At 40.9% G+C, this 24,249-nt stretch overlaps 1 long non-coding RNA gene across 1 annotated transcript in view; it reads right to left on the bottom strand.

Moving 5' to 3' along the window:
- LOC133466162 (uncharacterized) overlaps nt 1-12,597 on the bottom strand; it is a 53,286-nt gene extending 40,689 nt beyond the window's left edge. Inside the window, exons 1-2 of the long non-coding RNA XR_009784868.1 lie at nt 12,374-12,597; nt 5,526-5,661 (exon numbers count right to left, since the gene is read on the bottom strand). This is a non-coding gene — a long non-coding RNA (uncharacterized LOC133466162). The remainder of the gene's footprint in view (nt 1-5,525; nt 5,662-12,373) is intronic.
- Nucleotides 12,598-24,249: the final 11,652 nt, after the last annotated feature.

Raw genomic sequence — 24,249 nt, 5'->3', positions numbered from 1 at the left:
TCAAATTTGATAGAATTAGATTAGATGATATTAAAAAAACAAATGAATACATACAAGATATGATTATGGCCCACGACACACGTGCACACACATCACAGAGGGGTCATAGCACGAGTCTCAGGGTCTTTCTTTTTCTTTTGTGTCGGCTTGTGTCACATCCGGCTAACAGATGGACACGGACCCTCCCCTTATGGACTCTGATTGACTCCCCAAATCAAGATGGATCTGGGCGCGTTCACATTTGCACCCGCTGAAAAGGCCCCACACATTCATCAAAATTACATACAGGAGAAGAAGAATATAAGATGAAAAAGTAGAAGAAGACAATTTATGGGTGTGTCTGCATTTTGGTCAAACAATATCCTTGAATACAGAGTTTAGTCAACATTTAAAGGAACAATCTAGAAATTTTAACAGAAATGATCAGTTTCACCAAAGAAAAAAAAAAGACTTATAACGAAGAGCTGTTCAGCTGCGTTAATGCTTTCACAACAATCCATTACATGCTAAATCAGTCAACATAGTTGGACCAGCCAGGACACTGCTCATGTTGTGCTAGCGTTACCATCTTTCCCTATTTTACTGTTCAAAGTTGTGTTTGTGTTCTTTCTCGCATACTAAAGTGAAGAATATAGAAATATTCCGTTGTACTATATAATGGATATAGTTTGGAATTAAGGGCAATTTACAGGAAATTAATTAGTAATTTCGGAGAATGTACTGAATACAAACAAACATTACATTATTTTGTGCTAAGCATACGACTGTAGTTTCTAAAACATTTGTGACCATTAAAGGAGTGCAATGTACGTAAAAAAAAATTCTGTTTCACATTATAGACATTGCAATTACGCAAATTTTCTGTTTGTAGAAATTAATCCCCATGGTTTCCGAATTCTGGAAATGTTGCTGTTAAGAAATAGGGATGGACTTTCTGACAAAATTTCATTGACTACAGGGGAGAAAAACAAAACAAAACTCTTATTTCAAAACATTTTCATTTTCAATGAGAATCATCTCTGAATGTTCTGAACTCCTGTTTCCATGCGAGGAGGAGTTGAGTCACAGCGTAGATGTACTATAGCTTAATGTCATGTTGTCATCACCAGGGTCACCTACTTCAGCAGCATATTTCTGGACCAGGACACCACTTGTGATAACGTTACTGCTGTGTTCTTGTTGTGTTAGCATTCAGCATGCATATCCGCTGGCTTCGAGTGAAATCGGGGACATGAATACATAATAATAAATAAAATCTTAAGTGATGTTTTAAAATGTGAGAGACACCACACGGCATTCTTAGTGCTCTTACTATATTGTGTGGTATACTGTATACATTCACAGTACAACACACACAACCATACCGTCATACCGATAATTGACAGTCTCCTCCCCAAACCAGATGTCTGTCATAGTGAGAGGCATTGTGGTGCCACAAGGCCATCCTGACTGCCAGAAAATACTAAGAGGAAGAAAGAATTGTACTTGAAGAATTAGAAGAAGCTAGGCTAACTGTTGGCATGTCTGGTAACTACACTGCGGTGGCAAAATAGTAGTAAACTAGTAGTAAACTCAACGCCTTCCCTTGAGGAAGCAGAGTCTGGGTTTCTCTGAGGCGGGCTCTCCTATCTCTGGGGTGGTTAAAAAGCAAGGCCCCGGGGGTGGATGAGATTCGCCCGGAGTTCCGAAAGGCTCTGGATATTTTGGGGCTGTCCTGGTTGACACGCCTCTGCAACATCGCGCGGACATCGGGGACAGTGCCTCTGGCAGACTGGGGTGGTGGGTGTGTTCCAACTATAGGGAGCTCACACTCCTCAGCCTCCCTGGTAAGGTCTACTCAGGGGTGCTGGAGAGGACGGTCCGTCGGGAAGTCGAATCTCAGATTCAGGAGGAGCAGTGTGGTTTTCGTCCTGGCCGTGGAACAGTGGACCAGCTCTACACCCTCAGGAGGGTCCTCGAGGGTGCATGGGAGTTCACCCAACCAGTGTACATGTGTTTTGTGGACTTGGAGTAGGCCTTCCACCGTGTCCCTCGTGGAGTCCTGTGGGGGGTGCTTCAGGAGTATTGGGTACCGAACCCCCTGATACGGGCTGTTCGGTCCCTGTACGACTGGAGTCAGAGTTTGGTCCGCATTGCCGGCAGTAAGTCGGACTCGTTTCCAGTAGGGGTTAGACACCGCCAAGGGTGCCCTTTGTCACCAATTCTGTTCATAACTTTTATGGACAGAATTTCAAGGCGCAGCCGAGGCGTAGAGGGGGTCCGGTTTGGTGGCCTCAGTATTGCATTTCTGCTTTTTGCGGATGATGTGGTTCTGTTGGCTTCATCAAGCCGTGATCTCCAACTGTCACTGGAGCTGTTCGCAGCAGAGTGTGAAGTGGCTGGGATGAAAATTAGCACCTCCAAATCTGAGACCATGGTCCTCAGTCGGATAAGGGTGGAGTGCCCTCTCTGGGTTGGGGATGAGATCCTGCCCCAAAGTGGAGGAGTTCAAGTATCTTGGGGTCTTGTTCACGAGTGTTTAAAAATAAAATTTTTAATTGTCTTTTGTGTTATGAGGTTATTTTACTTTATTCACAACCTCTTTAAGCATGCTTACCTGTGGGTTATTTGAGCGAGGCTGTTGTTCATCGATGAGTGTTCTAATGCAGATAATAGAGCAATAATGCACGTTTGTAAGACCAGTGGAACAAACCAGCACTTTGATAATCTAACCGAATGAAGAAGACCTTCTGGGTAAATCGTTGGCCTTAACTACGACGAGACCTGCACACCTGGCTTTTTTGTCAAACACCTTGTGCTTGATCTTTTTATGATTTCTTTTTTTTGGTTTTGTTTTGTGTATTGTGAGACCCAGGTGGTGAAGACAGCCGGCACCAGCACGGCTATCGCCTCGCTCCCTCTCTCGTGAAACGTCGAGTGCATTGCGGGAACAAAACCTCGCCGGTTTCGAATGAGTCCTTTTATCAGGCGTCAGGCAGCCCAGTGGGAAACCTTGAGAGCCCAAACTGTGTTTTAAGTGAGACTGCAATGGGTGAGGCCATTATCCTTTCACTCCTGAACCTTTCTCTTGCCTGTATATGCACGCTCACATGTGTACCCTTTACCTCTATATGTGTGTGTGTGTGTGTCGGTGTGTGTGTGTAGGTGTGTGTGTCTGTGTATGTCCTTCCCCTGCTTTGAAAGCCCCCAGAGCCTCGGGGAGCCGTGGAAAAAAAATCAATACACTTCGGCAGCTCCCCCCTCTTTATTCATTTAATAACTCACTACCATTGCATTACTGTTCCACTGATCTCCCATCACAGAGTCCGTACTGACATCTTTGTGCTCTTTCAACACACTGGAGTTTGATGTAATCAGTTCAACCTGCACCCTTGTGCCTGACACATGCGTCAACGGCGGCCAAATATGAAAACGAGCCAAGTCAAAGAGGACAGGAAGTGGCATCAAATGGGTGCGAGGTGCACCAAAAAAATTGCAGGAGTGAAGTGAGGGCAGCTGTACAATTGCAAACTATCAGCTCAATAATTACCATATTGCTAATGGAAGAAAATAAGTCTCACTGAATATCCTTCGTAATCTAAAATGAATGACGTCCTAGAAATTGATAATGTTTATATATGCATCTCAATGAATTACCGTACTGTGGAAAACTTAGTGCACACAGAGTCAAATACTTAATAATTTTACTCTCCACCTCAAGAAATTAAAATATCACATAAGGAACAATCAAAACTGATTGTGATATAGAAATTAGGGAGAAATTAGCTTCTGAAAAGAAGTTTAACTACACACTGTATGCGTCAATGAATATGTATAGTATGAGTTTCACTTTCAGAATTGAACTACTGAAACTAAATTTTCTACCATATACTAATTGATTGAAACGCACCTGTGTATACATCTACACACGCATGGACAAAATTTTTGGTACCCCGCTGTTAATGAAAGAAAAACACAGAAAGATCAATAAAATAACTTAATAAGAAAACAAAATTTACTGAAAATCAAACAATGAAAATCAGGTATTGTTTTGTTTTTGTGATCCAACAGAATTGTCTTAAAAACAAACTAACGAAAACTGCCTGAACAAAAATGATGGGACCCATTCCATCCATCCATTCTCTGTACCACTTATCCTCACTAGGGTCCCCGGTGTGCTAGAGTTGAACCCCGGTCCTCAGAACGGTGAGGCAGATCAGGGCACACATATAGACAACAACAAAAAAAAACATTCACACCTGTGCATGTTTTTGGAATCTGGGAGGAAACCAGTGTACTGCGAGAAAACCCACACAGGCACATGAAGAACATGCAAACTCCAGGATTTGAACCCCTGATCTCTGAACAAACTGGGAGGTGGATAGGCTAACCAGTCACCCACCATGCCACCAGATTGCACCCTAAACTTAATATTTTATTGCACAAGCTTTTGATGGAATCACAAAACAATTTCTGTACCTCTAAATGAGAACATTAACATGTCTGAAGAAGTATTTTGCTCCACTATTCGTGAGCAAAGTAGTCCAATCTTCTCAGGTTTGGAGGAGGCCTTCTCCAGACTGTATGTTTCAGCTTCTTTCACAAATGTCAAATATTATTTATATCAGGACTCCTGAGAATAGTCCAATATTTTTTTTTCTTAGCCATTATTGTTTTTTTTACTAGCTGTGTGGTTGGGTCTTGTGCCCAGCTTTCTGACACTGAGCAACATATTCCGCTCCAAAATGTCTTGATAGTCTTGAGATTTATTTGCATCCTGTGCTGGATTTAGCAAAGCAGTTCCAGAACATAACTGAGCCAGCAGAAGTTGTTGCATAATGTCCGTTTTCACCAGGTGAGGTGTAGAGTTAATTGGTATGAGAGTCACGTTGCTGCGAACTGTGTGCGTGTGTGTGTGTCTGCAAATGTGTGTGTGTAGGTGTGTGTCTACATATGTGTGTGTCTGCATGTGTGTGTGTGGGCGGGGGGGAAGTGATGGGAGGAAGGAGAAGTGGGGGTGGTGGTTGCGGGGGTGCGGTCCCCCCCGTGCGGGGCTGTGAGCAGAGAGCAGGTGGGCTCGGCTTGGAGCAGAGAATCTGTATTGATTGTTTTTGTGCCTCAGAGCTGTTTTGCCATTGTCGACGCTGCCTCGACCAGCTGAGAGGCAAATTGCAGCGTTTACACCAGGAGGCATTTTCCTCTTTTTTAAATCCATTTATTTATTTTTTCACCCCTCCCCCCACCACAATCTTTTTTAACTATGGCACTTGTATCTACTGTCTTGACGATCTGAGGAATTTTGACCACTTTCTTCGCAGGCTTTTTTTATTTTTTTTTTACAACCACAGATTTTAACTCATTGTGGTTCATTTTAGCACAGCTTCGGTGTGCACTGTAAATCCTACTTTAATAATGCATATATGCGACACATCTTAATGTTTAATGCAATATTTCCCCCTACAAATAGTCAATAAAGCTTAAATCAAAGGTAGACAATATCAGCACACTTACTTGCTTCTTCCGCAATCCTGCAACAATATTCCTACCTTGTAATCTTTGGAGTTTGGAAGGTTTTTTTTACCATCCTACTAAAAGGAGTTGCATGTATTGTTGATTTCCTTGTCCAATGATGAGAAATCAGAGTAGTCTGCTGAGACGGCATCATTTTCATAAATGCTGAGTCTGTATCAAGAACAGAAAGGAAAAAGAAAGATTAGATGGAGCGATGGAAAGATAGAGAAAGCGATCGATAGACAGACCGACCGAACGATCAACCGACAGAAAGACAGATAGATCGTTAGATACACAGATACATAGACAGATAGATACTTTTATTCATTATGCTATAGAATTATTTTTAACAATTAGTGCATAGTGAAAAGTACAGTGGTGCTTTCAAATGCAGGGTCTACATGGAGACGGTCACAACTCCTAAGCTGTAGTAATATTACTCATTTTCCACAGAGGATAAAGCATATATGCTTGTGAGGAGTGTTGTATTGTCTGTTTATGTGTTGCTCCACCGTTTGTGCTCACATATCTGTTGCTTAAAGGGTTAAAGGCCTTTTCACACTGCACTTGCTCAGTGTGAAAGGCCCGCCGCGTCAAAGCGCAGCGAAGAAGGTAACGGGGGAGCAGCCATCCCGTATTTGAAAGTGATGTCGCAACAGCCCAGAAGGAAGTCGGGAGGCTTTCCCTGCTGAGTGGACCACAACTCGGCAATATCTATTTGTCATTGTTGGAAAAGAAAGCCCTAACACTTTGCTTATTTTAAGGAGGAGGAGGTGATGCAGCAGCAAAAAATAAATACATTTGGGAGCTTATACTCGTTCGTGAGCTTTCTGGTTCCAGGAAGAGCGCTTTGCGGTGTATTTCAGGCTAAGCAGGGATCTTTGAATGGAAGTTTGAAAGCCTCGCGCAGGGACGTCTCAGTAAATTATTTTTCTATTGGCCCAAACTTCGGGATAGTGGGACATCGCAATATATTATGCCTTCCTCCATTTCCCCCTTGCCCTTTACAGTACAAGTCAGGCAAAATAGGAATCAGAAATCACTCTGCCAGCCCCACTCTCATAGGAGGAGCTTTTTGACATCAGCGCGTCAACTCTTCAGAATAGAACATTTTTCAATCCGAATAATTAATATTAGCCCATCTATGCCGTTTTGCATTGTGTGTTTACTGTGCATTTGTATTTTGCATTAAGTAAGTGGACTTTCCTAAGGCAAAGATACGTGGTTGTTATAAATGTTCATTCCAAATCCATTGTGGTTGCGTGAAAAGGCAAAATACTAACAAAACACTCTTTCATTGGTCAAATACTGTATTTCAGTATTTAACTGAATAACCTCAGAATGGGTGTCATGACAATTTTGAAGTAAAATCGACTTTAAGCATTGAAAGATGTCAAATTATTGTAAGATACATTTCTTCATAATAGAAAGTGAAGTTTGGAGATAAAAGATGAGGGAAAGTGCCGTTCCGGTGTGCAGCTGTACAACAACAACAGACAGGATGCAAACAAGCTGACGGGAGGGCATAGGGCCAACGTTTTATCACCCTGGAGCACAAAATGATGCCTGTGCCATTTTACAATGTTGTTCTACCTGATAGCCGACGGCGGACGGCCTGTAGTGTGTGATTTGATGATGGTGCTTGAGCACATTAGGCACACACTGCAGTGTGTTTGCTCATCCAATCACCAGCAGGGAAAGTTAATGGCATGAGAGGAGCTGCTGTTTGCCAAACACACCATTTATTGATAGCCCAGAGTGCCTCAATGCCTTTGTATTACTACAGTATAGTATAGCATTGGAGTTGTGTAATGCTGTGTAATATAGTGTAACGTAGCACAGTATATATATGGTATAGCAGAGTAAAGAGTAGTAGCTATGTAGTGTATTGTAGTGTAGCACAACGTATGATATTGAATACAGTTGTGTCTATCCACCACTCCCAGTTTTTTGTTCTGTATATTGTTGTCGTTTTATTTTTAGTTTTACTTGTTTTGTAATTGCCTCTTCTCCCATACTGTTTCAGGCCTGTCTGCTGATTGTCTTGGAAAATGTGCATAAATGCTCATAAAAAAGAATAGTGCTGTGTAGTGTAGTACAGTGTTACCCTGCATATTTAAGATTTGCAAAATCACCTATTATGTTTCTTTTCCCAACATACCCTATTTTATTTACTGATAAACTCACCTATTCACTATTTTTGTTTGCAGGGTTAGGTTAGGGTTAGGACTTATCCAATATAAATGTATTGTTTTGACATCATCATGTGACATCTTGGTGCCAAGGAACTATGTCAAAGGGAGGGAAAGAGCTTCATTTGGTCAGGCCATAGCCCTGCATCTATAGGCAAATCTAAACCTTTTGGGGGGGGGGCATCAAATACTAATGGATTTTCATGAGGAACACTGTCTAGTGCAGATTAGTAGTTGTATAGTGTAATATATAGTGTAGAATATAATGGTACAGTATATTTATGGTATAATGTAATATACATTACAATATAGCATCAAATAGTACAGTATAGTGTAAAGCAATACAGTACAAATAGCACATTGTTACAGTTCTGGGTTGTTGATTTTTTTAAAGTGCCTTATAAACAAAGGTGAGGTGAGTTCAACATAGCATAGTGTAGTTTAGAATAGTATTGTGTAGTGAAGTGTAAAGTATGGTTGTATACTCAATGGTATTGTCACGTTCGGGTTTTCAAGGTGGTTTGGAGGCAAAAAGGTGGAGGACCCAAGTAGAAGGAAGAAGGGAGGCAATCCAGAAATGCAGGAAACTCAAAAAGGTATTTTTAATATTAAAAAAAAAGGCAAACAAGGATTATGGAGGCAAATGTGAATAATTAAAGTTTAAAAGAAAAAAATAGATTCAAACTAACAAACAAACACTGGGAAGAACTCACCAAACGAGCAGACAAGACATGAACATGTGACAGGAAAAGTTGACAAAAGCTTGCAACAAACTACATCTAATCAGAACCAAGTCAACAAAAACACAGACCATGACAAGTATGTTTATTGGCTGTAACAAAAAGTAAAACTCGGAAAAAGAAACAGTCCAGATGATTTAAGTATAGTAGTTGTGTTAAAAGTTGTAGTTTGTAGGAGTGTAAAAGTATGATTGCATGTCAGCTAGTAATTTGATTGACTATGATATTACGATACTACAGTATAATACAGAATATTGATGCAAAAGCCTGCAACTTGTGTTAATAGTGGAAACGAAGCAAAAAACACTATTGCAATCATTTTTCTGTGAGACTTCAGCGCATTTCATGAGACTTCAGCACAGCGAGTAAAAATGTGGTTCCTATTGTCACATTGGGACTTTTTACGTGTCCATTTAAAAAAATAACACAAACACAATGACGAAGGGCCAGAGTGTGTGTTGCTGTGGTATTGCACGGCTCCATGTGGCGAGCCTGACATTAAATCATGAATTGTGCTTGTTTGCATGTGTATGTGCGTGTGGAGGTTATTGATTGGCTTACGCAGCTTTATAGCGCTGTGTTGTAAATGTCATGTTTTTACAGGCTACTGTTTGATACAAGCACGATTAAAGTATTTGCTCGCCAGCGCAGATTGCGAGCACAGTCGTGCCATTACTCAGCAATTAAAGAGGCTTCCAAATAACTATATGGCTGCCTGATGTGGCAGAGTAGACAAAGTGTGGGAAGCAACATCCTCGCCCCCACCGGCGCACCATCTTTATACTGTGTGTCCCTTTGTCATTAAGTCACTTCCTTTCATGTTGGATGGCTGTTTAGGGGGTAGGGTGTAATCAGCATAAACAATAACTAAGAGATTCCCCTTTTGTCATCAGGAAAAAAAACAGATAGAAATTGTAATTATCTCAGTTTATATACTGATGTTAAACAGCTGAGCTCATTTGAGCTCTGTTGCAAACCAAAACAGCAGCACATACAGAGACACGTCTCTCAGATTAATTCAAGTGTGATTTCTAAATGGTACATTTTTGTGAAACCTCTTCAATTAAAGCTGAAGGGCTACGTCAATCAGAACCAAAACAGCAGCACATACCAAGGCAAGTCGCTTAGATGAATTAAAGTGTGATGCCGAAATGGTAAACACAATATGTTTGCGGAACCGCTTTAATTGGAGCTAAAAGGCGACACCTCAATCGCACATTGCTTTTGAACTGTTGCAAACCAAAAGAGCAGCACATAGCGAAGCACGACTCCGGTGAATTAAAGTGTGATTCCTAAATGTTAAGTGGCATGTTGGCATGAATTAAAGCTATAAGGTGACCTTCAATCACATGTAGATTTCTTTAACTGTTACTAACCAAACCAGCAGCACATACCAAGGTACTTCTCAGATGAATGTTTTTGTTTGCCATTACACTACTAATAGTCCTTTTTACTTTGGATTAATGGGTGAATTTTATAATACTAACTGAAGTCCAATGCATAGAAGTCTGTCTCAGGCTGGTTCTATAGTTTAGCCAACTGCGGCGTTACAGCGCCTCTAAGTGGTTAGACTGTGCAACTGTAACTATAAGACACATAATTTCCAGACAGTATTACACCAAGTTGAAGGAGTACAAGTTATTCCAACATGACGACAATAGATGCATATTGTTAGAGGGAAAATTAAAAAAAATAAATAAACCTCACTAAAAATGCTCGTTTCTTTAAAAAAAAAAAAAAAAAAAGTGCTCTCATGCATCGAAAACTGCCTTCATTACTATTGTCTTGTATTATGTTTCTTCCAAACATGTACACAAACAGGCGAATCGCTCAAATAGTATTTTGTTGTTGTTGTAATACCTTCTGCCATATATCGTGGCTCCGCTTTTAACTGCAAATTAAATGTTTTTGTTGGTATGATTCAATAGGTTAGGATGACAAAACTCACCATATTTGCAAACAAATGCATCCTGTCCAATATTTATGTATATTAGGGCTCCCTGCAAAGCTAGAAAAGAAATGACCAGTTTTACGACTGATGACAAATTCAGTGGACGTGTTAATCATAACAGGATGCACAAAAAATTTGTCAGGGACCCATGCCTGAAATTGAACACAAAGTTGGACATTTTGCTTTGGAGTTGCCAATTTGGGTGAACTCCAGTTTTCGTAATTTGACACGTGTCCTGCGAAGGAATTCGCCCAAATGAGCCCCACTTGAAAATGGACAAAACTTTGTTGGTTTGTTCCATATATTAGCTAATACACAGCACTCAAACTCAAGGCTCTGGGGCTACATCTGGTCCACCACATCCCTTTATGTGGCCAGTGAAAGCAAATCATGTGCATCGACTTCATGTTTCTTGCTAAAATGTCAAAATTGCTAATTGCCTTCACTTTTAAAAAGATTGTAAGCCTTTTATTGCCAGTGCCCCTTTAAAAAAAAAAAAAAAAAATAGTTGAACAAAACAGTTTTTACTCACTTCTGATTTCAAACCTGATGCATCAATTTGTCACATATATGTAATAATATGCAGCGATCATACATCTATATGGGTTCACGGTCATAACGATCCTCTGAGGGAAACCATAACCACTATGTGGCCCGCGACAAAAAAAAAGAGTTAGAGACCATTGAGCTAACATATTATGTAGTCATCGAAGTTTGGCTATGACAAGGATTTCAAGGGCCTGTTCAGATCCAAATGCAGATTCAGATTCGGAAAACTTTGTGTATCCCCTCGGGGCGAATAAGGGCGCAAATACCTCTCATTTTTCGTCACTTTTTGCTGTTTTAATTGAAATTTCTTTGTTGTCGTTATTCTGAGGCCAAATTAATCACACTACAGTATTGAACGTGACAAAAACATACAGTAATAACATAATTAAGTGGAATGTAAAGAATTAAACGGTTTGTGTGTCAGAATTCAATGGGCATCATGCTGCGTCTTCTAATAAATGCAGACGAAAGAAGACTGTCGCAACTATGCTGCAATGTACATAATATTCGTCAATATTTTTCGCAGAGGATAAAGCATACACTGCATGCCAGTGAGTAATGTTGTATGCTCTGTGTTGCCAACCGCTTGTGTGCTTAAATATGGTAGTTATAATTTCTGTGACATCGATACCTGTTGCGTTAGCCTGTCTATGGCGTGTTGCATTAAGCTCTGAGGCTTTGGTAAGACAAAGTTAATGCGGTTTTGTTAAACACACAATAATTAAATTTTCTTTATTTTATGTTTAGTTTTACATTAAAATTCAAGTGGGAGTGGCAAAAAAATCTGCTAAACTGCTCTTTGTGGAGAAATTTACTGCCACATTAAAACTTGAGTCACTCGTACATGGAGGTACCACTGTGTACTGTACAAAAAATTAACAATAAAAAATGATTGCTTAAAAATATCTACAAAATATTGGGTGTGCAAAAAATGACCCGCGATATAGCGGGGCAACACTATTGTTCTTCCTCATGCTGGATGAGTGTACATTAGTGAATAATATGCCTAATGTTGAGTATGTCAGACAACATTTTAATTTAAGCATAAATTGCCTGCGTGATATCGACGGCTCCTGAGGAGAGCAGCAGATGAGTGTTGGTTTTATGAATATGCATGGCTGTCTGCATGCATGGATGCAAAAGGCTGTGCAAATGTCAGCGAACGACGACAGAATGCAGATATAACTTCACGCCTGCAGCACGCAAAGCTGATCTTTATACACACTTTAACATGCATGCAAATACAAGCAGTGCAGTATTTAAACTATAGTAGGCCATGTTCGTGATGAAAGCAGGAAAACCTACGCATCAGTTGTGTTGCAGCGCCACCTAAGGATATAAAGTGGCCTTACAACGACTTGCAGTAAGGGATCAGGCACTGCTCCTTTAGTCACAAACAAAAAAAGTAAAATAAGGAAACATATCACTATCAGCTCTTTGTGACAACATACCTTATTCTCGTAATATCCATCCATCCATCCATTTTCTGGACCACTTATCCTCACTAGGGTCGCGGGCGTACTGGAGCCTATCCCAGCTATCTCGTAATATTCAAAATGTATTATTATTGTATTGATTGTCCTGTGAATTATTAGATTCAATTCTTGTAATATTATACCTGTCATGGTCTGTGTTTTGGTTTGGGTTGTGTTTAGCTTTGTTTCATGTTTTCCTATGTTCTATGTTGTTCATGTCGTGTGCTCATTGTGCACACCTGTTCTCGTCAACCTTTTACCTTGTGTCGACCAATCAGCTCTCTCCAGCCATTCGTGTCTTGTCCCAGGTGTTCCTCGTTGTCTCGTCAATCTGTTTGTATTTAGTTCCCTGGTTTCTTTCAGTTCTTGTTGGTTCATTTTAGTATGTCGTTGTCAGGTGTCATTGTCGCTGTCTGTGCCATGTCTTAGTTACCAGTCATGTCTTGTTACCAGTTTTACGTTTTTTCAAGTGTTTATTTGTTACTTTGATTATCAGTTTTGGGACTTAGTTTAGATTGATTATTCCATGACCCTTGTTTACCTTTGATTTGGAATTATAAATATTTTTGGGACTTCTACTTTGCCTCCCTGCTTCCCTGCACTTGGGTCCTCCATGTTTTTGCCTCGCCTTCCTCTCCTTCGACAACCAATAGTGACATATATATATATTTTTGAACATTTCCACATAATTCTTATATTGAAATGTTTTTCTTTCCACAAATATGACTTTGTTCTTGTAATAATACAATTCATTTCTCATGAAAACACATTATTGTAATATTAGGACTTCATTCTCAAGAGATTTTTTTCCCTATCAAAAATATTTGATTCTCATAACATTAACGTTGTTCTTGTGATATGACTATCTAAAAGAAAAAATAATATATTAAACATAAATATGAAATCTTTCATGATACAGCATTGTGATTTTACTATTGTAATATTAGGGTTATTTTCTGTAATTGTTTGGTGATAGGAAATAATTGTTAAATTTTCTGTGATTAAATATATTAAGTTAAATAAAACTGTGGTTATCTTATTTGTAACAAGAAAACATTTCAGCAAAATTATAAATATTTTACTATTATCATTTATAAATATAATTTATTCTTTATTTCTAAAAGACCTTTATTTTCGCAGTTTAGTACTTAATTCTTGTAATTTAAATTTTTTTTGGCAATATAATTTATGATTGATACAGTTGTTGTTAGAAAATCAGAATTTTAATCTTAACCTTTTCATCTAATCTTAACCTTTAGAGTTTAATTTTGTTAAAAAAAACAAGACAATACATTTTAAATTACTTTTTCTTCCAAAATCCATCCATCCATCCATCCATTTTCTGAGCCGCTTCTCCTCACTAGGGTCGCGGGCATGCTGGAGCCTATCCCAGCTGTCATCGGGCAGGAGGCGGGGTACACCCTGAACTGGTTGCCAGCCAATCGCAGGGCACATAGAAACAAACAACCTTTCACACTCACAGTCATGCCTACGGGCAATTTAGAGTCTCCAATTAATGCATGTTTTTGGGATGTGGGAGGAAACCGGAGTGCCCGGGGAAAACCCACGCAGGCACGGGGAGAACATGCAAACTCCACACAGGCGGGGCCGGGGATTGAACCCCGCTCCTCAGAACTGTGAGGCTGACGCTCTAACCAGTCGTCCACCGTGCCGCCTTCTTCCAAAATATGAAACTCAATTACTTTTTTTTTTTTTTTTATCATCACCTATTTTGTCAACATTATACTTTTTGTTTTCTTGTGTGGTTCTATAAGTTCAATGTGGCCATGAAAATATTCATGTAAATCAACTTTTAATGATACAGTAAGTACCACTGTTGTTATAATAGCCTCTTGATGCATCTCCAGTCAAAAGTAATCAAAAGTACATGCACACAAACATGCCCCAAAGGTCCTATCCTTAAGAAATGACGATTTAGTTTTTAGTTTCGTGTCATCATCTCATTCCTCAGAACAATCCAACTCACGAAGTGTTTGCAGAACTATACAATGGTGGACCAATATGGCAGCAATCTCATTAAGAGTAACTTTGCCAAAGCGTGCAAAGTCATCACGCCATGGCCACTCCACCTCCTTAGTTGACCTCAATATACTGTAGGCTTTACTAAACCTATCCTGTTCCTGAAACGAGCAAAGTGTATTATGTCGTTAAAGAAGATTGTTTCTGTTCAATCGCACTTGACCTGCAGAAAACCTGTTCCATTACGGCTTTCCTTTAAGGCGCCTTTCACTTACTTGGAATTGAATTGGATGGCAAATAATCAATAGCGTGTAAAGGTGGGAGTGTTTCTGCTGTGGCCTGTTATGGTTAAAGGCGCATGACTTAGGCAGAAGTGTAGTAATTAAAGCTGCGAGCAGCGGGGAACAGACCCTCGAAACCACCATGCTGTGAAAGCCTGGACGTAGACTAAATAAGGACTTGATGCGAGCTTGGTCAAGTTTGGTCAAGCTTTCACCTTGTGTGTAGTTTTTAGAGGTTGGCGCTTCACAGCGAAACCTCAAACTTTGCGCCCTGCTACGCACAACTGCAATGACGAAAACATTTTTACTACTAAGTCAATTTTGGGACAACATGAAATAAATCAGGCGGCACGGTGGCCGACTGGTTAGAGCGTCAGCCTCACAGTTCTGAGGTGCGGGGTTCAATCCCCGTCCCCGCCTGTGTGGAGTTTGCATGTTCTCCCCGTGCCTGCGTGGGTTTTCTCCGGGCACTCCGGTTTCCTCCCACATCCCAAAAACATGCATTAATTGGAGACTCTAAATTGCCCGTAGGCATGACTGTGAGTGCGAATGGTTGTTTGTTTCTATGTGCCCTGCGATTGGCTGGCAACCAGTTCTGGGTGTACCCCGCCTCCTGCCCGATGACAGCTGGGATAGGCTCCAGCACGCCCGCGACCCTAGTGAGGAGAAGCGGCTCAGAAAATGGATGGATGGATGGATGAAATAAATCAAGAAGGCCTTTGTGCTTAATTCAATAGAAGTTTTGCTAGGTGCTACATATCCATCAACAGTCAATGGGAGGTTTATGATGTGGTTCATTGGGCAAATTCACAAGTAGGAGTTTGTCAAACAGTACGACTTCACCTTCCATCCATCCATCCATTTTCTGAGCCGCTTCTCCTCACTAGGGTCGCGGGCGTGCTGGAGCCTATCCCAGCTGTCATCGGGCAGGAGGCGGGGTACAATCGCAGGGCACATACAAACAAACAACCATTCGCACTCACAGTCACACCTACGGGCAATTTTAGAGTCTCCAATTAATGCAGGTTTTTTTTGGGGATGTGGGAGGAAACCGGAGTGCCCGGAGAAAACCCACGCAGGCACGGGGAGAACATGCAAACTCCACACAGGCGGGGCCGGGGATTGAACCTGGGTCCTCAGAACTGTGAGGCTGACCCTCTAACCAGTCGCCCACCGTGCCGCCTCCTTGAAACTTATTAGACTGAATTTCGTGTCACTCTGTGAAACTGGCTTGAGGGGCAATTTTTCTTTGACTTCTCAGAGAATCCTCAAAATGATCATCAAACTTTGATGCCATGCTCTCCCCACATTCGAAAACCTAGACAAAAAAGCAATTCAGCATCGCCCATCTATCTAGGACACTCGTTTCCGATTGGGCCTCATTTGGGCAAATTTCCTCATTGGAGGAGTTTGTGAAATTATGAGTGATGGAATTTGCCCCAAATTTCTGCTTCAAATTTAAATGGCTGATTTACTCTTCAATTCCAACATGGGTCGTCGAGGCATTTTTTGTGCATTCTGTTATGACAAAACGTTTCCACCAAAAGTCGATCGGTAAAACTGGTGTCCGACGCTATTTTTTTCTAACTTTCCAGGGGGTGTTACTGAGTGAATTTTGGGAGGTTGTGTTCTGGACCTGTATATACATTTTCACCAGGATACACACACTTAAAAATAATGGTAATTTTCTGGCATGTTAAGGCCCCCCAAAAGGCAAATGCACCATGAAACTAAAGTGAGAAGTCGTGCCCTGCAAATGCATAAACTTTCATACATAAAAACTCATCAATATATTTTATGCCATTGTATGACCAATAGAATTCCACCAAACCCCATAGGGTCCTTCTTCCTTACCTTGCACCCACCTTATTGCATTTCTTATCCACTCACATCAGTCAGGACTCCGCTTATACAGTGGGTACAGAAAGTATTCAGACTCCCTTAAATCTTTCACTCTTTTTTATATTACAACCATTTGCTAAAATCATTTGTTAATTTTTTTCTACATTAATTTACACACAGAACCCATATTGGCAGAAAAAAAAACAGAATTTTGAAATTTCTGCAGATTTATTAAAAAAGAAAAACTGTAATATCACACAACCATAAGTATTCAGACCCTTTGCTCAGTATTTAGTAGAAGCACCCTTTTGAGCTAATAAAGCCATGAGTCTTTTTGGGAATGATACAACAGGTTTTTCACACCTGGATTTGGGGATCCTCTCCAGTTCTGTCAGGTTGGGTGGTGAACGTTGGTGGACAGCCATTTTCAGGTCTCTCCAGAGATGCTCAATGGGGTTTATGTCGGGGCCATTCAAGAACAGTCACTGAGTTGTTCGTTATTTTAGCTGTGTGCTTAGGGTCATTGTCTTGTTGGAAGGTGAACCTTCGCCCCAGTCTGAGTTCCTGAGCACTTTGGAGAAGGTTTTCATCCAGCCTTGGCCGCATTCATCTTTCCTTTAATTGGAACAAGTCGTCATGTACCTGCAGCTGAAAAAGAAGAAGAAGAAGAAGAATCATCTTTTATTGTCATGAACATGCATGCATGCACACGAAATTTGTTCTCTGCATTTAACCCATCACAGTGAACACATACACGTTAGTGTGTAACCCCCACAGTCTGATGCCGCCGCCACCATGCTTCACTGTTGGGACTGTACTGGACAGGTGATGAGCAGTGCCTGGTTTTCTCCACACATGCCACTTAGAATTAAGGCCAACTATTTCTATCTTGGTCTAAACAGACCAGAGAATCTTATTTCTCACCATCTTTGAGTCCTTCAGGTGCTTTTTTTTTTTGCAAACTCCATGAGGGAGTGTCTTGCACTGAGGAGAGGCTTCCGTCGGGCCCTTCTGCCATAAAGCCCCAACTGGTGGAGGGCTGCAGTAATGGTTGACTTTCTAGAACTTTCTCCCATCTCCTGACTGCATCTCTGGAGCTCAGCCACTGTGATCTTTGGGTTCTTCTTTACCTCTCTCACCAAGGCTCTTCTCCCCCGATTGCTCAGTTTGACCGGACAGCCAGCTCTAGGAAGGATTATGGAGGCCACTGTGGTCTTAGGAATCTTAAGTGCAGCAGAATTCTTTTTTTGTAACCTTGGCCAGATCTGTGCCTTGCCACAATTCTGTCTCTGAGCTCTGCAAGCAGTTCCTTTGACCTCATGATTCTCATTTGTTCTGACATGCACTGTGAGCTGTAAGGTCTTATATAGACAGGTGTGTGTGGCTTTCCTAATCAAGTCCAATCAGTATAATCAAACACAGCTGAACTCCAGTGAAGGTGTAGAACCATTTTAAGGATGATCAGAAGAAATGGACAGCACCAGAGTTAAATATATGAGTGTCACAGCGAAGGGTCTGAATACTTATGGCTGTGTGATATTTCAGTTTTTCTTTTTTTATAAATCAGCAAAAATTTCAACAATTCCGTTTTTTTTTAAATGTCAATATGGGGTGCTGTGTGTTATGAGGAAAAAAATAAACTTAAACAATTTCAGCAAATGGCTGCAATATAACAAAGAGTGAAAATATTAAGGGGGTCTGAAAACTTTCCGTACCCACTGTACAAATCCACGGCCTCAAAAATCGTCCAAAATTATACAGCTCATAACATTACAAATAACAGCAGGGTCGCAACAGTATTTTTCACTTTAAAACTCATCCTACGGCCATCTTGGAGCACCTGGTGGGCGGGTAAAATGTTTTAAACCAGTCCAAGAGCTTGCATTTGTCGCTCTTGACCACTAGAGGACACTGTTGTCCTATCTGCTCTACCCTGGCAACATCACTTGGGGCGTTTCCTCACACCTTCCAACAATGGCTAGTATCATCTTCTCCTCATTCAATATAGATAAATAAATGAATAATAATCGTGCTAGAGAAGGTAACTGCTCTGGTGACACATTTCTTTCTTCTCTTTGTACTGCCGGTATTGCGAAAGAGTGGACGTCATCTGTTTGTGGTTGTCAAACAGATGGGGGAGCGCTTGAGCAAATTGAATCCGGGGAGCTAATATGGGGCGGGAGTATTGACGAAAAGTGAAGTGGATTTCAGGAAGGCTGGAAACTGAAAGGAATGACCATATTGGTCAACTGCACGTTGAAGTTAAACACGATGGACAAGCTTAAAGTCACATGGGATGTATTGGATTTCGAGTGGTTTGTTCATGGTTGTTATGTGTGCAGGTGGCAGCTTGACGACACTAACTGACATTTTAATGTGGAAGGGACGATTATACCAAGGTCCCCAATAAGGACAGCAACATTAAATGTGCTTTTAGCCATTTTATTGTATGGATTTCATGTGAAAATTCAGAATATGCCCTGGGAGATCATTTCTATCCATCCATCCACTTTCTGTACCGCTTATCCTCACTAGGGTCGCGGGCGTGCAGGGTATTGTGTGTAAGTATTGAGGCTGTGATGCACCCGAGTGTGTTGCTGTCAGAGGATGTCCCAGCATGCCTAGCGCCATTGTATAGTTGTTGAAATGCTGTTTTGTCAGTTAGTTACCATAAATAGTTGTAATAAAATTCATGTTAATAGAGCTTTTTTTAATTATTATTATTATCTTGCACCAGGAGTGAACATGTTATCTGGGCATATGATGTCTCTAGAGTTTCAGTATGTTGTGTGTGTGGGAGGTGGAAAATATCACTGTTCAAGCCACAGTGTCAAAACTATACGCTAGGTTGCACCACAGTCATACATATGTTACTAAAGAACAAGTTAACCTTAGTTTTAATAATAATACTGATCAGACTTAATTCGAAAACTAATTAGGAGGAGATCACAACTTACATTTATTCCAAGTAAATATGTCCATTGGTAGAAAATCATGGGTACATATTATACAAAGGAAGAGGGGTTTTCCTGAATTTCATAGTAAATTTTGGGCTGCACATTATACCTGAGAGTGTATTATTCATGAGAAATTAAAATACATCTTTATTCTTGCAATATTAAACAAATGTACCACACAAATTGACATATTATTATTACGTCCTAATAAATTTAATATACTTTTTAAAATATTATATTGCAATTTTATTCTGACTTCATTCATGTGGTAGACTGCATGTCGCAATGTGACCATTTTGTGAAAAAAAAAAAATATATACAATTATTAAAAAATAACATTTTATTATAAACTGCATACAAACTAAGCCCTCTCGCCAAATAATTACCTTAAAAGGAAAAAATACTTGTCTCACTCTGCAGTTGAGTAATTAAAGTGGCCACCACCCGAAAAAAACACATTTAATTGCCTCTGTTGTGTTATCTCATAGAACACATAAATGAGACTTCTTAGACCATCTTCTTGGTAGCGCCACATCCTGCTGACCTGAAAGTGAAATGTGAAAGTGATTACATCCATCCATCCATCCTTTTTCTGAGCCGCTTCTCCTCACTAGGGTCGCGGGCGTGCTGGAGCCTATCCCAGCTATCATCGGGCAGGAGGCAGGGTACACCCTGAACTGGTTGCCAGCCAATCGCAGGGCACATACGAACAAACAACCATTTGCACTCACATTCACACCTACGGGCAATTTAGAGTATCCAATTCATGCACGTTTTTTGGGATGTGGGAGGAAACCGGAGTGCCCGGAGAAACCCCACGCAGGCACGGGGAGAACATGCAAACTCCACACAGGCGGGGCTGGGGATTGAACCCGGGTCCTCAGAACTGTGAGGCTGATGCTCTAACCAGTCGTCCACTCCTTTAAATGCACCCTCTCCTTTGATTTGAGTTTGTTGCTGCATGCACAAGCGGAATGCGCTGCAACAGGGTATTTACTTTTTTGCCTTCAAGCAACAGGGAAAGACCAACGTCAGCCTTGTCATGAATTGTTGGAATTGGAATGGATGGGTGTCCCTGGGCTGTTTATTACTTCTCTGTGTGTGTGTGTGTGTGTCTGTGTGTGCGAGCATTACTAGCAAAGACCCAGATACTTTATACGGCACATACACAAATGTCCACATGCTACCTTTTAATGCTGGTCTCTGTGACAGACCAGGCCAGTCCTTGCGGTATCATAAATTGCAGTATCGGCCATCAGACTTGCACCAGAGCACATGTGTGACCTCCACTAATCATTGTGATTGGTCAAATGCTTGGCCTGCTGAGGTGGTGGTGTTCAACAAATCACAACATGGATCATACAATTGGTATATCAGCTGTTGTGGATGGAGGCTGCAGTCAGGTTCAGAAATAGTTGGACAGTGATAGGGCTTTGATGGTTTTGCCTTTGGATGCCAGTGAAATGGATGTGAAGTATAATGATCAAGAATAGTCTTTCAACTTTAAAGTGGTTTATGAATTTAGGAATGTGTACCTCCAGGGGCTCAAAAGTATTGAACAAAGTTTGACCACTTGATTCAACACATGGAACAGTTGAACCCCCAACTGTGTGTGGATGTTAAGGCCCAAGTGAAACAGAAAAATATAGTGAAACTTGCCCCCTGCCTGTATTGATAGTTTAAACTCTAAATACAATGGACCCCGCCTATTTGCGATATGATAGTCGCCAATTCACCTTTGGGCATTTATTTTTCTCTCCGAAACATATCCACACCTATTCGCTGAAAAACTCTCTTATTCGCGGTTGTCTACGTATTTCTGCGCTGTTTCTGTAATGCATAAAGACACCTCAAGCTGGCACCAAAGCCATTTAATCTAATGTAATAGGAAAGTAGTAGTTGGTGTCAAGGAAGGATCTTAAATTGACACATCTTGATCGAGAGCTCTTTGCTAGGTTTTCAGCGGAAGTTACGGAGAGTCTTCACTGTATGTGTATTTTTTTGCTCCACTGAGTGGTATCATCTCGTAAGGAACTTTGTAGTATCGCCCATCACATATCACTCAACTTTTTGGTGAATTTCATAAAAATGGCAACTCTAAAGATGCTGAAAAGTTGCTGTGTAATTAATTGTACGGCAAATTCACAAAAGAAACAATACCTAAGATCCATCCATTATCCTCACTAGGTCGCGGGCGTGCTGGAGCCTATCCCAGCTGACTCTCGGCGACAGGAGGCGGGGTACACCCTAAACTGGTCGCCAGCCAATCGCATGGCACATATAAATAACCATTCACACTCACATTCACACCTACGGGAAATTTAGAGTCTTCAATTAACCGACTATGCATGTTTTTGGGATGTGGGAGGAAACCGGAGTGCCCGGAGAAAACCCACGCAGGCACAGGGAGAACATGCAAACTCCACACTGGAGAGGCCGGATTTGAACCCGGGTCCTCAGAACTGTGAGGCAGATATGCTACCCAGTCTCCCAACCAGTCGCCCACCATGCCGCTCCTAAGGAAGATTTTCCAAAGAAAAGTGACTTTAGTGATGGTGCATTGGAGAGTAAAGGATAAAAAGTGGACACTTGCTGTGTCTGTTTAAAGAAGTGAACAAGCCATTACATGTGTTATGCAAAACAATCACTTGTTAGACACATACAAAGTCAATTGCCTTTGAATCAACTTGAAGATGACATGACTATAATTTAAATAAGGGTTGGATTTAGACTGTAAGTTCAAGTGCCCAATTTAAATTTAATGCCTTTTTCCCATTTTACTGTCTACATGTATTTCCATGTAAATATTTATGCAACACATGGCTATGTGAGGCGGCATGGTGGACGACTGGTTAGAGTGTCTGCCTCACAGTTATGAGGACCGGGGTTCATGTGCATGTACAGGAGTACTTCGGGTGCTTTCTGAAATCAAATGATCTGTAAGCAATTTTTTAAGTGTAATATTGCAAAACATTTTTGGGGCAAGACAATTACACACATTTCCTTTTGCCATTCGCATCAGGGCTCAGTACCCAACCTCTGTGAATTCCTGTAATGCAACGCTTAAAAATGTAGCAGCCAAGACAATTCTTCTTGAGATGATGAGATCATTTTTACTTTTTTTTTTGTGGGGGGCATGGGGGGTGAATTCTTATCAAATGTCATCATGTAGTAAAATTAAGTTTTACTCCATTTGCTTGGTGTAATACTGTCTGGCATTAATGTGACTTATTTACAGTTCTGCAGTTCAACCCCTCAGAGGAACTGTACACACTAATTACTGAACACAATGCAATAAAAAATCAGTACTAATTAACTTTGTTCATTGTGAGCCTATGGATAATAATCTTTCAAATACAATAGAAATACACCTTTATTTATTATGGTCACAAATACAACTGCATTCCTCCCACATTTTTCTTGTTCCTCACTGCAAGATTTACATGTTTGAGATTTTCGCATTGCTTCATGCCCGGGAAGGAAGATGCAAACACTTGTGACAGGCAAGATGTTCCTCCGGGATACTGAGAATCCCAGGCATCACGGTGTTGCTGTTCTTCAACAACGTCATGGCGCGACAAGGGCCCCAACATCTGCCAACGAGGGCACCACTGGGTCAAATTCAGGCGGAATTAATGTCCATAACATAGTCTCTGTTTTGCATGTAATTCAATATGGAATATGAATGAGGTATATATAATCTGACATGGGTGCTGTGTGTACCTTGCATTCATCCCCCACAGGACACACACATTACTTTTACTGCAGAGTTGAATCCCAATGGATACCAAGGTCATGGAGCTAATTAAGGACTCATCTAATCTTATCTAATCTAATAATACCATAATAGGACGCACGCGCATTGTCATTAATTTGGCAGGGAACGAAATAAAAAATGCATTTCGATAAAGCATTAATGGAGTTCAGCTCAGACGTGTAAACATAATTGGCAGTACCTTTCGAGGTTGCCTCTCTCCAAAGCAGGGAAGTGAGAGTCACGGCGCCGATCTTTATCGAGACAATTTAAATTCTTATCGGCGTAGAGCATCAAAAGGGGTTTGTGAGCCGACCGAAGGTGCAGCATATTGTTAAATCGTTAAAAAAAAAAAACACACACAATAGAATGAAATACTGTAGGAAGACAGACCTACACAAAGGCCAAGCTATCAGAATTTAAACTGGCATTATAAATTTAAAGTGGAAAGATTAGGGAAATTTACTTGATAATTTCTTGTATTTAAACAGTTGTCCCTCCGGAAACCCTTCAAGTAAGAAGTTAAACATACAAGTTAATCTTTTGTTACATGCCTATTTCTGAACATGTGTTTCCCCGCCCATGATATGATCGGCTGGGCTAGCTGAAGATCCAGAGCCATTTTCAAGCAATGGTCGGAGTCCAGACAGCGCTGTCTGAAACACCCTCATACAGAGGCATTATCATACAGAACCACCCGTAATTCCCACGTGCGACATCCCTTCTATCATGCCATAGACAAAAGGTAAGCAGTGCTGGAATGAGTTTTAATACATGCACAGATTAGCATTAAATTCTTATAAGCGGCACATACTTGATTGCACGGTGAAGTTTTCGACTCAGTGTTGGTATAGGGGGTATTTGTGTTTGGTGGTGTGCTCATGCACCACGTACACATTGTTTACTGATGCCATCACGAGTGAAAATGTTTTTTTGTTCCCCCGACCCACACACTCTGGGCCGTGCTTCCACCAGTAGAAGCAAGCAGTCGGCCGCCGAGCACACTGGCCAGCGAGAGCCAGTATGCTGAGTGCAAAA

This window comes from Phyllopteryx taeniolatus, chromosome 2 (genome assembly GCF_024500385.1).
Source record: "Phyllopteryx taeniolatus isolate TA_2022b chromosome 2, UOR_Ptae_1.2, whole genome shotgun sequence".
NCBI lineage: Eukaryota > Metazoa > Chordata > Actinopteri > Syngnathiformes > Syngnathidae > Phyllopteryx > Phyllopteryx taeniolatus.
The sequence above is the reverse complement of the archived record's forward strand: the minus strand, read 5'-3'. Positions and strand labels throughout refer to the sequence as shown.